The sequence below is a fragment of the Gopherus evgoodei genome, chromosome 13, assembly GCF_007399415.2.
Source record: "Gopherus evgoodei ecotype Sinaloan lineage chromosome 13, rGopEvg1_v1.p, whole genome shotgun sequence".
Taxonomy (NCBI): Eukaryota; Metazoa; Chordata; order Testudines; family Testudinidae; genus Gopherus; species Gopherus evgoodei.
The window spans coordinates 25,210,138-25,222,967 of record NC_044334.1 but is presented as its reverse complement, the minus strand read 5'-3'; the positions used below and the strand labels follow the sequence as shown (position 1 = coordinate 25,222,967).

The window sequence follows — 12,830 nt, the reverse complement described above, 5'->3', positions numbered from 1 at the left end:
TAAAATTATTATAAGCAGAATGATGGAATACAAAATGGCAATTAAAAAAATTCTTAGTTCAGTTTTATTTATATATCTTGTCAATCAATGGGCTCTGTACTGGCTAACTAACACTAGATATTGTATAGTAACTGAAGGGCTGAATGCATGCATGCAAACACTACCTCAAGAGCATTATGAAAATGAAATTAGTATTAGGTCTACTACACGAAAGAAAAAAAACTCAATGACAGATGATAAAAACACTTTCTCGCAAGTCACTCTCTGGAAGAAATTAAAATGTTCTGCACAACCACATGCTGCAAAATTACTATAACAACAATCAATAAGAGAAACAAAATGGAATGATTTTATTCTGTATTAAATTAACTTTGTGTGTTGAAAATTCTGAAGTGTCTGCAGTAAAATTATTTTTGATAAATCACTGCAGTGACTTATTCTGCACGCACCAGCAAATGCAGCCTATTGGCAATAAGATAGATTGATATGTCTCCCATGCTTTAGTTACACAGAGAAACAGTTCAAAGTGGTAAATGAGGTTCCCTTTTAATTAAAACAGATCTTTGTTAATTTTTAAAACAGAAGTACAAATAATAATTATTTTTTTCCAAGTTTGTTTGCAAAGACTAAGAAAAGACTCCACAAAGTAAAATACCATTCAAGTATAATTCAAAACCATCCTTGTGAGACTATTCTGGATGTTATGCCAAAACACAATTAAAATTTCTTAATTAGTAAAATCAGATATGACTAACATGCACAGAAAAATAATAGCATGATAGAAAGTTGTTGGGAATAATACTAATACAAATAATACTAATACAAAAAAAACTATACTGTATGTGAGTTAAGGTTGTATATATAACATTACTCCTGGGGAAATGCTGCACCACTGTGCATGCACTGAATTCAGGTCACTTGCAGATTTCTTTGCTTCCCAGCAGAAAAATGACTTTCTGATAGGAAAGCGAAGGAAAGTTGCAAGAACAGTCCCACACCACTCTCTAGCTGCACAGATACATTGTTTCAGGAACCCGGAGCAGCAAGACAGAGGAAAATCACCACAGGGCTGGGGACACCCCAGCCAGTGGCTCCTACCCTGAGCTGGCATCAGCTGCTAGTCCTGACTGGGCTGGACGCAGAAGAGGACGGGACTTCCTCTTCCCCAGCAAGAAGTGGCTGGGGCTGTGTCAGACCCCACCCCTAGAAACATCCCCCAGCTGCAGGAAGCTCAGCATGCTCCCCTGCTTCCTGCCCCCATTGCTCCTGAGCTGCAGGGGAAGGGTCAACTGTACGGGGAGCTGCTCCCCCATCCACCCAATTCCCGTGCATCAAGATGTCCCATATCCAGACACGCCCACCAAGCTTCACTCCATACACTCAGAACCCCTCTAGCCCTCCATACCCAAACCCAATCTCATTGAACCTCAAATCCCTGCACCTGGAGCCCTCTGCCCCCAGGCCTCCTGCCCCAAGACCACCCCCCATTGAGCTTCCTGCGCTCAAATCTCCCCCCTGACAAGCCCCACCCCCTGCACCACCGAGTCCCCACATCCAGACCCCCATGCCACTGACCCCCCCAATTAGCTGCACCCACACACCCACCCCACCGAGACCCACTCCCCCAGAATCCAGATCCCCCTGCTGAGCCCCCCACACCCAGACCGCTCTGCTGAGCCCCAACACCTTTCAAGTGGAAGCCCCTGCAGAGTCCCATTGCCCCTGCACCTGGAACCCCACTCCCAATAAGTCTTTGTGCATTCAGAGCCCCCCACATATAGACCCCCTCACTGAGCTGCCTACACCCAGATTGTTCCACAGAGAATCCTCTCACCACACACCTGGATTCCCCCACACTGAGCTCCTCCACACTTGGATCCTGCCTGCCCAACACCTAGTGTGCCTGATGCAAAGGGCAGGGCCCCAAAATGTTTCTGGGGCAGGCCCAAGCCTTGTGCTGCGTCAGGGTCGGGTGCAGTCTCACCACTGAGTCCGTGTCCCCGGGGTAGAGGGTGAAGAGGCTGCAAGATGATCTCCTACCTTCATGCAACCAACGGGCTGTGCTCCCCATTGCCATGCTAGAGCTTCTGCATTTATTTATTGACAAATAAAACTACTCCTGAGCATTTTGGCATTAAGTGCCAAAAAAAATTTAAAAATCTGCACCCTATATTTTAACATCCTGAATTTTAGTTTTATTTGTCAATAAATAAATGCAGCTTCCCTTTGCTTCCCTGTCAGAAAGTCACTATTCTTCAGGGAAGCAAAGAAATCTGCAGGGGACATGAATTCCCCCAGGAGTATAAAACATTCAGAATTTTGCAGAATTTTAAAATATTGTGTGCAAAATTTTTAATTTTTTGGTGCAGAATGCCCTCAGGAGTAGTAACATGCCTCACCCAAAACTGAGTGAGTGAAAATTTAAGGTATTTAATACCACATACCTTCTCCTGTTCCACCGAGAAATACACTTCTCACTACTGGAACCATTACCATACAATACAAAAACACACCACAACATGAATTCATGCCAGCCGGGGTGCCAATCTTCCAGCAACTCCTTTCTCCAAACTACCTACTACCATAAACAGATCAGACATCCCACCCTACCATCTGCATAGCTCTAGAAAATAACAACAGTATACTCATTCTTCTTTTTTATTGTATTAGTCCCCAGTTCTGGATGGAGTACACATTACTGCGAGCAAGTGACAACAGGAAGTATTTCACTGTTCTCCTAAAGTGTTAAAAAGTAGAACTGGTTGAAGTTTTGTAAAAATGAAACTTTTTGCAGTGCTTAAAGAAAATGATTTTTTTCATGTTCTCCATTAGCTAATCACTGTGCATACGTATTCAGTTATGATGCATGAAGTTACCAAATTAAGCAAGAATCTCTGACACAACAGCTTCTATCACAAATAAAAGTATCTACTTCTGAATCAGTTGAGCATTTTTATAAAGACTTTGATATTTGTTGAAGCTGATGCACTTTGTTGCAGCTCCTCTTCTGTGTGAAACTATTCAGCTGGTTCACAAGCTCCACTCCAGAACGAGCTGAACAGTTTGAAAAACATGCAGATCTTCTACACTGGTGGTCATTGCTTTAATGAAGGCCAGGTACACCTAAGCTGAATAGCTCACAGATAATAGGATCCCAGACATAGTAGCTGTTACTTTGAAGAGTGTCACAGAGTTTCCGGTCTTCAATGAACCAAGAACTGGTACATCATAGAGGACTCGATCATCATGAATTTAATTCTCCAGTAGCTAACCATGGTGTATAAGGATTAATTTATGACTAAGAACACACTTTCCTTTTTATTTGACAAAATAATTACATAATGCCAGGGAGCCCAAATTCTTATTATACATACAATTTTTATTTTCTATTGTTCATATTTTTTCAACCTAAATTGTCATGAAAATTTATGAAACTCAGAATGTGTATCTTATTGGGAGACAATTTTTAATTGATTAGAACCTGGAAACGAATTAACTCTTTTTTAAAAAAAAATTCTCATACAATTCAATCTTTACTCAGAGATTATATGATGAAAAATTAGGACAGACGTTGTATTTTTAATAAAATAAAGAGGCTGAATTTCAGAACGGAACACAACCTTAGCTCTAGAATCACAATAGCTCTGCCATCATGTACTGTCTGAAGGCGTCTCTCTTGTATAAAGATTTGTACATAAACAACAAATAAAGCAAGTTTCTTTGTGCAATCTAGTCTTCCTTCAGACATGTAACTCTCTCAGGTACTCAAACATGGTTATCATTATTGGGTATTTTATCCATTGCCTTCGCAAGTATGCTTGTATATACCACCAATTTGCTTGGTGGAACCAGCATAAGTGAACTTTGAGTAAATTATCTGTCAAATCTTCTCATTTTTATAGTGTCCGCAAAATCTACTGCAATGCTGCATCTTAACTCGGAGACCCAAATTAAAGAGGAACAGCATGTGAAAAAGGAACAGACAAAGTACAAGAGGAAGTCCAGAGATACTAAGGTCCAAGAAGATCAATTAAAAATAGAGCAAAAGATTCAATTTTTTTTTAAAAGGCACAGAGAAATTAAATCTGTCTCCAACAAGCTGTTAAAGATCCACAGAGGTGCATCAATGAACAGCTGCTAAGATTTTTAATGTAATTTTTAATAAAGGGAACAGCACAAATTAACCACCTAGCCTGGCATGTATACAAGAGAGTTTTGGGGAAGATTGGGATAAGAGGGAAATGCAGAAAGTAAAGCCGTCCCTACACTAGGGAATTTTTACAAATAGCTCCTGCTGTAGCTAACAGTTCAGCCACACCTGTGTTAGTACCATCAGGAACCCAAGTGTGGACAGCTCTCTTGCTCTGGCAACTATTTTCAGCAGTGTGTCAATTAAACTTGCTCAGAGCAAGTCTAATTAACATACTGCTGAAAACAGTTGAGGGTATGGATACACTTACAGTTGTACAGCACTGGGAGTTACAGCTGTCTTCATACAGCAGTGCAGGGAAAGTGCTGCAGTGTGGCGACACTGACAGTTACCAGCGCTGCAGTGTGGCCACATTTGCAGCGCTGTTGGAAGTGGTGCATTATGGGCAGCTATCCCAGTGTTCAAGTGGCTGCAACGTGCTTTTCAAAAGAGGGGGGTGGGGTGGAGTATGACAGGGAGCGTGGGGGAGACAGAGAGAGTGGATTTTTGGAGATGACACTGTGTCAGCTCCCTGCCTTGCAAGTTCTAAGGACTGGAAGATAGCACCAACCTGCAATCAATTTAAAAGTTTTGAGCCCTTCCCCCACTCCCTCTTACTCACTAAATGCAAATTATGCACTCCTAAATAGCCTTCAGACCACATAAGCAGCTGCTCAACACGGACTCCCCCCTGCCCCTCTGCCGCATGACTTCTCTCTTCAAGCAAACAGCTGTGAACCTTCCAAAGCAATTCCCCTGCCTGCCTCTGCTCGATCTCGGAGTTCAGCCATTCTTCTGGTTTGTTGTGAGCAGGCATTCTGGGATACCTCCTAATACCCTGGAGGCCAATAACAGCACTTTTGGTGGCCACACCTGATGAGCAGCGCTGCATCACCAGCGCTGCAATCGTTACACCCCAAGCAGACCAAGTGTAAAGCCAGCGCTGCAGCCAGGGAGTTGCAGCGCTGGATGTGTCTTGCAGATGTGAACAGTTACTAAGTTGCAGCGCTGTAAACCCACCATCAGTGCTGCAACTCTCCAGTGTAGCCAAGCCCTGAGAGTGCAGGAGAACTGCCTGCACTAGGATTCCACACTGCCAACAGCTGTGCAACTGAACTGATGTAGACATTTTTGTCAAAATTCTCTAGTATAGACAAGACTTAAGATGGTAGCTATAACACTATTGTGTAACTTATTAAAGCAGGGGTAGGCAACCTATAGCATGCATGCTGAAGGCAGCACGTGAGCTGATTTTCAGTTGCACTCACATTGCCCGGGTCCTGGCCATCAGTCCAGGGGGCTCTGCATTTTAATTTAATTTTAAATGAAGCTTCTTAAACATCTTAAAAACCTTATTAACTTTACATACAACAGTAGTTTAGTTATATATTATAGACTTACAGAAAGAGACTTTCTAAAAACATTAACATGTATTACTGGCATGCGAAACCTTAAATTAGAGTGAATAAATGAAGACTCAGCACACCACTTCTGAAAGGCTGCCAACCCCTGTATTAATGGGATCCTGTCCAATTAAAAGTCAAGCTTCCAGTATTGCCAACTTCAAAAGATCAAAAATCATGAGTCGGACCCCCCATGAGATTGGCCCAAAAATCACGACATTCTAAAAAAAGATTCTATTGAGGTTTTCAGGTCAGTCTCTTGATTTTTGAACAGCTCACTCTCCCACGTACTCGATAAGGTGATTTTTGGCCCCTGCTGCAAGAGCTCTCACCCCCACATCTGCCCAGCTCCTGCTCAGCAATTAATCCTGTTCTCCAGTCCCTCATCAGTTCTGTCCCCGTCCAACCTTCCTCAATTCTGCCCCTACTCAGTTCAGCCTCATCAATTCAACCCCCATCCCATCGACCCCCACTGCCCTCAGTTCACTCTCCCAGCACTTACCCCATCTGTTCAGAATCCACCATCAATACAGTCCTCCCCATCCATTAGCCCTCACCTTCCTCACTTCAGCCTCTCTGTAGTCCCCAGCCTCACTCGTGCTTAGGGGTTCTCCACCCTCTCCAGGCTTGGGGTGAGGGGCCTTGTCATAAACAGATAGCTAAGGGTTAATGTCTCTTTCACCTGAAAAAAAAGTAACCTGAAGCACCTGACCAGAGGACCAATCAGGAAACCGGATTTTTTTAACTCTGGGTGGAGGAAAGTTGTGTCTGAGTTCTTTGTCGGTCTGCCTGCCTCTCTCTCAGCTTTGAGAAGTGATTTCTGTTTCCTGCTTTCTAATCTTCTGTTTCCAAGTTGTAAGTACAAAGATCATAAAAACAATAAGGGTTATTGTTTTTCTTTTGTATTTACATGTCTATAGTTGCTGGAGTGCTTTGATTTGTATTCTTTTTAAATAAGGCTGTTTATTCATATTTCTTTTAAGCAAAAAATTAGAGTGTTTTGGGGCACTCTGGTTCCCCTAAAAACCTTCCCTGGGGACCCCAAGACCCAAATCCCTTGAGTCTCACAACAAAGGGAAATAATGCTTTTTCCCTTCCCCCCTCCAAGTGCTCCTGGAGAGCTACACAGAAGCAACCTCCGTGAATCTAAGCAGAGGGACTCCACCCTCCCCGTTCCCAGTCCTGGAAAACAGAATTACTTCCCTCTTCACCCAGAGGGAATGCAAAGGCAGGCTAGTAAATCTAACACACACAGATCTCCCTCTGACTACTTCTTCCCTCCAATTCCCTGGTGAGCTGCAGACCCAATTCCCTGGAGTTCCTCACTAAAGAAAAACTTCAACAGGTCTTAAAAGAAAGCTTTATATAAAAAAGAAAGAAAAATACATACAAATGGAGCAGTTCTTGGATGGTGTTCCTGAGAACATAACACGGTACATACAAGGTGGAAAACCCAAAAATCTCGCTGAGGCGGGGGAGATTGGAGCCAGATGGATGGAAGTGGCAGAAAGCAAGAAAGCTACGGTCAAGGGGAACGAATACCCCAGGGGGCACACCGAACATAAACCCTGCAACCGAGGACAGCCAAAGACCCCACATACAACCCAAGTAAAGCCACAGACGCCCTATTCTTCCACCTCACCAGTCTCCAGTAACTCACCTCGGCCCAGTGACCCATCAGATGGAAGATGCTTTAAGTGTAATGAACTGGGACATATCACGGCCAACTGTCCAAAGAACGCCATCCGAGTGCAGTTCATTACACCACCATCACACCAAAGATCCCCAGGCCCAGATGCCTCTCAAATACCCTTGGAGCGGAGGGAAAATTTGAGAGTGGGCGAAAAAAAGGTTACTGCGACGAGAGACATGGGGGCACAAGTGTCAGCTATCCACCAATCCTTCGTTGACCCCAAATTCATCAACCCAAAGGCGAAGGTTACAATTTACCCCTTCATGTCACAAGCTGTAGACTTGCCTACAGCTGAACTGCCTGTCCAGTACAAAGGCTGGTCAGGAATGTGGACTTTTGCAGTCTATGACAATTATCCTATCCCCATGCTACTGGGAGAAGACTTGGCCAACCAGGTGAAGCAGGCCAAGAGAGTGGGAATGGTTACACGTAGCCAAACCAGGCAAGCTTCCAGACCCATTCCTGTTCCTGAGCCATCCACAGACGCCCCGTCTGTGTTACCAGAAACCCAGACAGAGGTAGTGGACCCGGATTCCATGCCAATCACTGAAACAGCCACAGCACCTCCAGTCCCAGGCCTGGAACTGGAACAGCAACCAGTACCAGCAAGTGCAACCCCATCTTCAAACAACGCCAGAGGGCGCCAGTGAGCCAAAACTGGCAAAAGCAACAGACAGCCATACCCAAAAGCCTCAGCCAGAGCCTAAAATACTCTCAGGTGCACCAGCGGAGAGCGGTTCACCAGCAACAGAAACCACCCCATCACCTACATCGCTTCCAGAGGGACCAAGCCCAAGTCCACAGTCTGAGGAAGAACTGATGACCCCAGCCACAAGGGAACAATTCCAGACTGAGCAGGAAGCAGATGACAGCCTTCAGAAAGCGTGGGCGGCGGCACGGAGCACCCCACCGCTTCTCAGCTCTTCTAATCGATCCCGGTTTGTTATAGACCAAGGACTTTTATACAAGGAAATTCTTTCTGGTGGACACCGGGAAGAATGGCAGCCGCAAAAACAGTTGGTGGTTCCAACTAAGTACGGGAAGCTCTTAAGCTTAGCCCATGATCATCCCAGTGGCCATGCTGGGGTGAACAGAACCAAGGACCGGTTGGGGAAGTCCTTCCACTGGGAGGGGATGGGCAAGGACGTTGCCAAGTATGTCCGGTCTTGTGAGGTATGCCAAAGAGTGGGAAAACCCCAAGACCAGGTCAAGGCCCCTCTCCAGCCACTCCCCATAATTGAGGTCCCATTTCAGCAAGTAGCTGTGGATAGTCTGGGTCCTTTCCCAAAAAAGACACCCAGAGGAAAGCAGTACGTACTGACTTTAGTGGACTTTGCTACCCGATGACCGGAAGCAGTAGCTCTAGGCAACACCAGGGCTAACACTGTGTGCCTGGCCCTAACAGACATCTTTGCCAGGGTAGGTTGGCCCTCCGACATCCTTACAGATTCAGGATCTAATTTCCTGGCAGGGACCATGGAAAAACTGTGGGAAACTCATGGGGTGAATCACTTGGTTGCCACCCCGTACCACCATCAAACCAATGGCCTGGTAGAAAGGTTTAATGGAACTTTGGGGGCCATGATTCGAAAATTCGTCAACGAATTCTCCAATAATTGGGACCTAGTGTTGCAGCAGTTGCTGTTTGCCTACAGGGCTGTACCACATCCCAGTTTAGGGTTTTCACCGTTTGAACTTGTGTATGGTCACAAGGTTAAGGGGCCATTACAGTTGGTGAAGCAGCAATGGGAGGGGTTTACGCCTTCTCCAGGAACTAACATTCTGGACTTTGTAAGCAACCTACAAAGCACCCTCCAACACTCTTTAGTCCTTGCTAGAGAAAACCTAAAGAATGCTCAGGAAGAGCAAAACACCTGGTATGACAAACATACCAGAGAACGTTCCTTCACGGTAGGAGACCAGGTTATGGTCTTGAAGGCGCAAAAGGCCCATAAAATGGAAGCATCATGGGAAGGGCCATTCACAGTCCAAGAGCGCCTGGGAACTGTGAACTACCTCATTGCATTTCCCAATTCCTCACTAAAGCCTAGAGTGTACCATGTTAATTCTCTCAAGCCTTTCTATTTCAGAGACTTACAGGTTTGTCAGTTTACAGGCCAGGGAGATGATGCTGAGTGGCCTGACGGTGTCTACTATGAAGGGAAAAAAGACGGTGGCGTGGAAGAGGTGAACCTCTCAACCACCCTGGAACGTCTGCAGCGGCGACAAATCAAGGAGCTGTGCACTAGCTTCACCCCATTGTTCTCAGCCACCCCAGGACGGACTGAATGGGCATACCACTCCATTGACACAGGTAATGCTCACCCCATTAGAACCCCACCCTACCGGGTGTCTCCTCATGCCCAAGCTGCTATAGAACGGGAGATCCAGAACATGCTACAGATGGGTATAATCCGCTCATCTACCAGTGCATGGGCATCTCCAGTGGTTCTGGTACCCAAACCAGATGGGAAAATACGCTTTTGCGTGGACTACCGTAAGCTAAATGCGGTAACTCGTCCGGACAACTATCCAATGCCACGCACCAATGAGCTATTGGAGAAGTTGGGACGTGCTCAATTCATCTCTACAATAGACTTAACCAAGGGGTACTGGCAAGTACCGCTAGATGAACCTGCCAAGGAGAGGTCAGCCTTCGTCACCCATGCGGGGGTGTATGAATTTAATGTCCTTCCTTTCGGCCTTCGAAATGCACCCGCCATCTTCCAGAGGCTGGTAGATGGTCTACTAGCAGGACTGGGAGATTATGCAGTTGCCTACCTCGATGATGTGGCCATTTTTTCAGACTCCTGGCCCGAACACCTACTACACCTGGAAAAGGTCTTTGAGCACATCAGGCAGGCCGGACTAACTGTTAAGGCCAAAAAGTGTTAAATAGGCCAAAACAGAGTAACTTACCTGGGGCACCAGGTGGGTCGAGGAACCATAAACCCCCTACAGGCCAAGGTGGATGCTATCCAAAAGTGGCCTGTCCCATGGTCCAAGAAGCAGGTCCAATCCTTCTTAGGCTTGGCCGGATACTACAGGCGATTTGTACCACACTACAGCCAAATCGCTGCCCCACTAACCGACCTGACCAAAAAGACCCAGCCAAATGCAGTTAAGTGGACTGATGAGTGTCAAAAGGCCTTTACCCAGCTTAAGGCGACGCTCATGTCTGACCCTGTACTCAGGGCCCCGGATTTTAACAAGCCATTCCTGGTAACCACGGATGCATCTGAGCGTGGTATAGGAGCAGTGCTCATGCAGGAAGCAACAGATCACAACTTCCATCCTGTCGTGTTTCTCAGCAAGAAACTGTCTGAGAGGGAAAGTCACTGGTCAGTCAGTGAAAAGAAATACTATGCCATTGTGTACGCCCTGGAAAAGCTACGCCCATATGTTTGGGGACGGCGGTTCCAACTACAAACTAACCAGGCTGCACTAAAGTGGCTTCATACTGCCAAGGGGAACAACAAGAAACTTCTTCGTTGGAGTTTAGCTCTCCAAGATTTTGATTTTGAAATTCGGCACATCACAGGAGCTTCTAACAAAGTAGCGGATGCACTCTCCCGTGAGAGTTTCCCAGAATCTAGTAGTTAAAAAGTGTTCTTAAAATGTAGAAGTCTGTTAGTTATATACTTAGTGGCATATGTAAAGGTGCATGTGTTGTAGTAATCTGTTTATTTTAAAGTGCTAGAAGGAAATCGCCGCCAGTGAGCTTCCCCACTGTCTGCAATTTGGGGGGCGTGTCATAAACAGATAGCTAAGGGTTAATGTCTCTTTCACCTGAAAAAAAAGTAACCTGAAGCACCTGACCAGAGGACCAATCAGGAAACCGGATTTTTTTAACTCTGGGTGGAGGAAAGTTGTGTCTGAGTTCTTTGTCGGCCTGCCTGCCTCTCTCTCAGCTTTGAGAAGTGATTTCTGTTTCCTGCTTTCTAATCTTCTGTTTCCAAGTTGTAAGTACAAAGATCATAAAATCAATAAGGGTTATTTGCTTAAAAGAAATATGAATAAACAGCCTTATTTAAAAAGAATACAAATCAAAGCACTCCAGCAACTATAGACATGTAAATACAAAAGAAAAACAATAACCCTTATTGTTTTTATGATCTTTGTACTTACAACTTGGAAACAGAAGATTAGAAAGCAGGAAACAGAAATCACTTCTCAAAGCTGAGAGAGAGGCAGGCAAACCGACAAAGAACTCAGACACAACTTTCCTCCACCCAGAGTTAAAAAAATCCGGTTTCCTGATTGGTCCTCTGGTCAGGTGCTTCAGGTTACTTTTTTTTCAGGTGAAAGAGACATTAACCCTTAGCTATCTGTTTATGACATGCCTGCAGTGGGGTTCCCTCTCCTACTTACCAGGCTACACTTACACACAGACGCCAGGTCAAACTGGCCAAAATTTAGGTTTTATATTAAAAACAAGGGTGGGAGAGATTTCCCCTTTTAATTCCAATAGAAAGGTGTTAAAAAAGAAAGGAAATACGTATTCTCCTGCATTGTTAACAATTCAAATACAGCAATGCTGGAGAAAAGCATGAGAAATTGACTAGAAACTGGTTAGAAACAGAAGGAAACTAACTAGTCTATTTTCATTGTCCAGGTATAGAGAAGTGTTAAAAAAAAAAAATAAAGTACATCTTATGAAGCAAACAAACACAAACAATTATTGTTTTAAATGACAAAATGTATGACATCACAATTAATGAAATCAGTCCTTTCAATTTAGCAGAGGACCTTGGGAATCCAGTAGTTTGTATGCCAGTCCACAAATCAAGGGAAGATTGTGTCTGTATTGTTGTGCCTCCACACAGATTTTCTCTCCAGAAAGAAAAGAGGTAGAAAAACAGATACAACTATAGTTATATTCAACTGCAGCTTTTACAAGGGCAGAGTTCTCTAGAGAAATGAAAGCAGCAGAAATGATATGGGCAAGAAAAGCAAAGACAAAGTGCTTGTTTGCACTTCTAAATATTGCTAGCTACAGTAATGGACCACATTTGTATTGTTGCTGCTGCTGCTGGCACAAAATGATTCCTCTCCTCCCCCCGCCCCATCCCAAGCATGGCTGCTTTTACATATATTACAGCTGTGTAAGGAGGTTCCTGTGAAACCGAAATAAAGCTGAAAGTGATGTGAAGATAAACTTGAATAAAGTCAAGTACTTTACTGTTTGGATTCATGGGGTTTTTCTACATGTCTTAATGCCTTGGGGAACCACTTATGGGGCAAAAGTAATGTAGTATCAGATCATCTCCTGATATTTCCATTATCTAGGAACTAAAATACTACAAGACGACCAGTTCTGGAATTTCTCAAACCCTTAAAGATCTTCCTGAATCATTTTAAAGCACATAAAAGATAATCAAAAGTAAAAATAGCTCAAAACACCAACGCAAATACTACACACACCCTGCACATAACTCTCTGATATATCACGTTACTACAGCTAAAGCTCTGTGTAAGCTCAAAAGCTCATCTCCCTCACCAACAGAAGTTGGTCTAATAAAAGTTATTACCTCACCCATCCTTT

General features: G+C 44.4%; 1 protein-coding gene across 4 annotated transcripts in view; it reads right to left on the bottom strand.

Moving 5' to 3' along the window:
• Positions 1–12,830, bottom strand: part of MED13L (mediator complex subunit 13L) — a 405,971-nt gene that overhangs the window by 201,023 nt on the left and 192,118 nt on the right. The gene's annotated exons all lie outside the window — the stretch shown is intronic.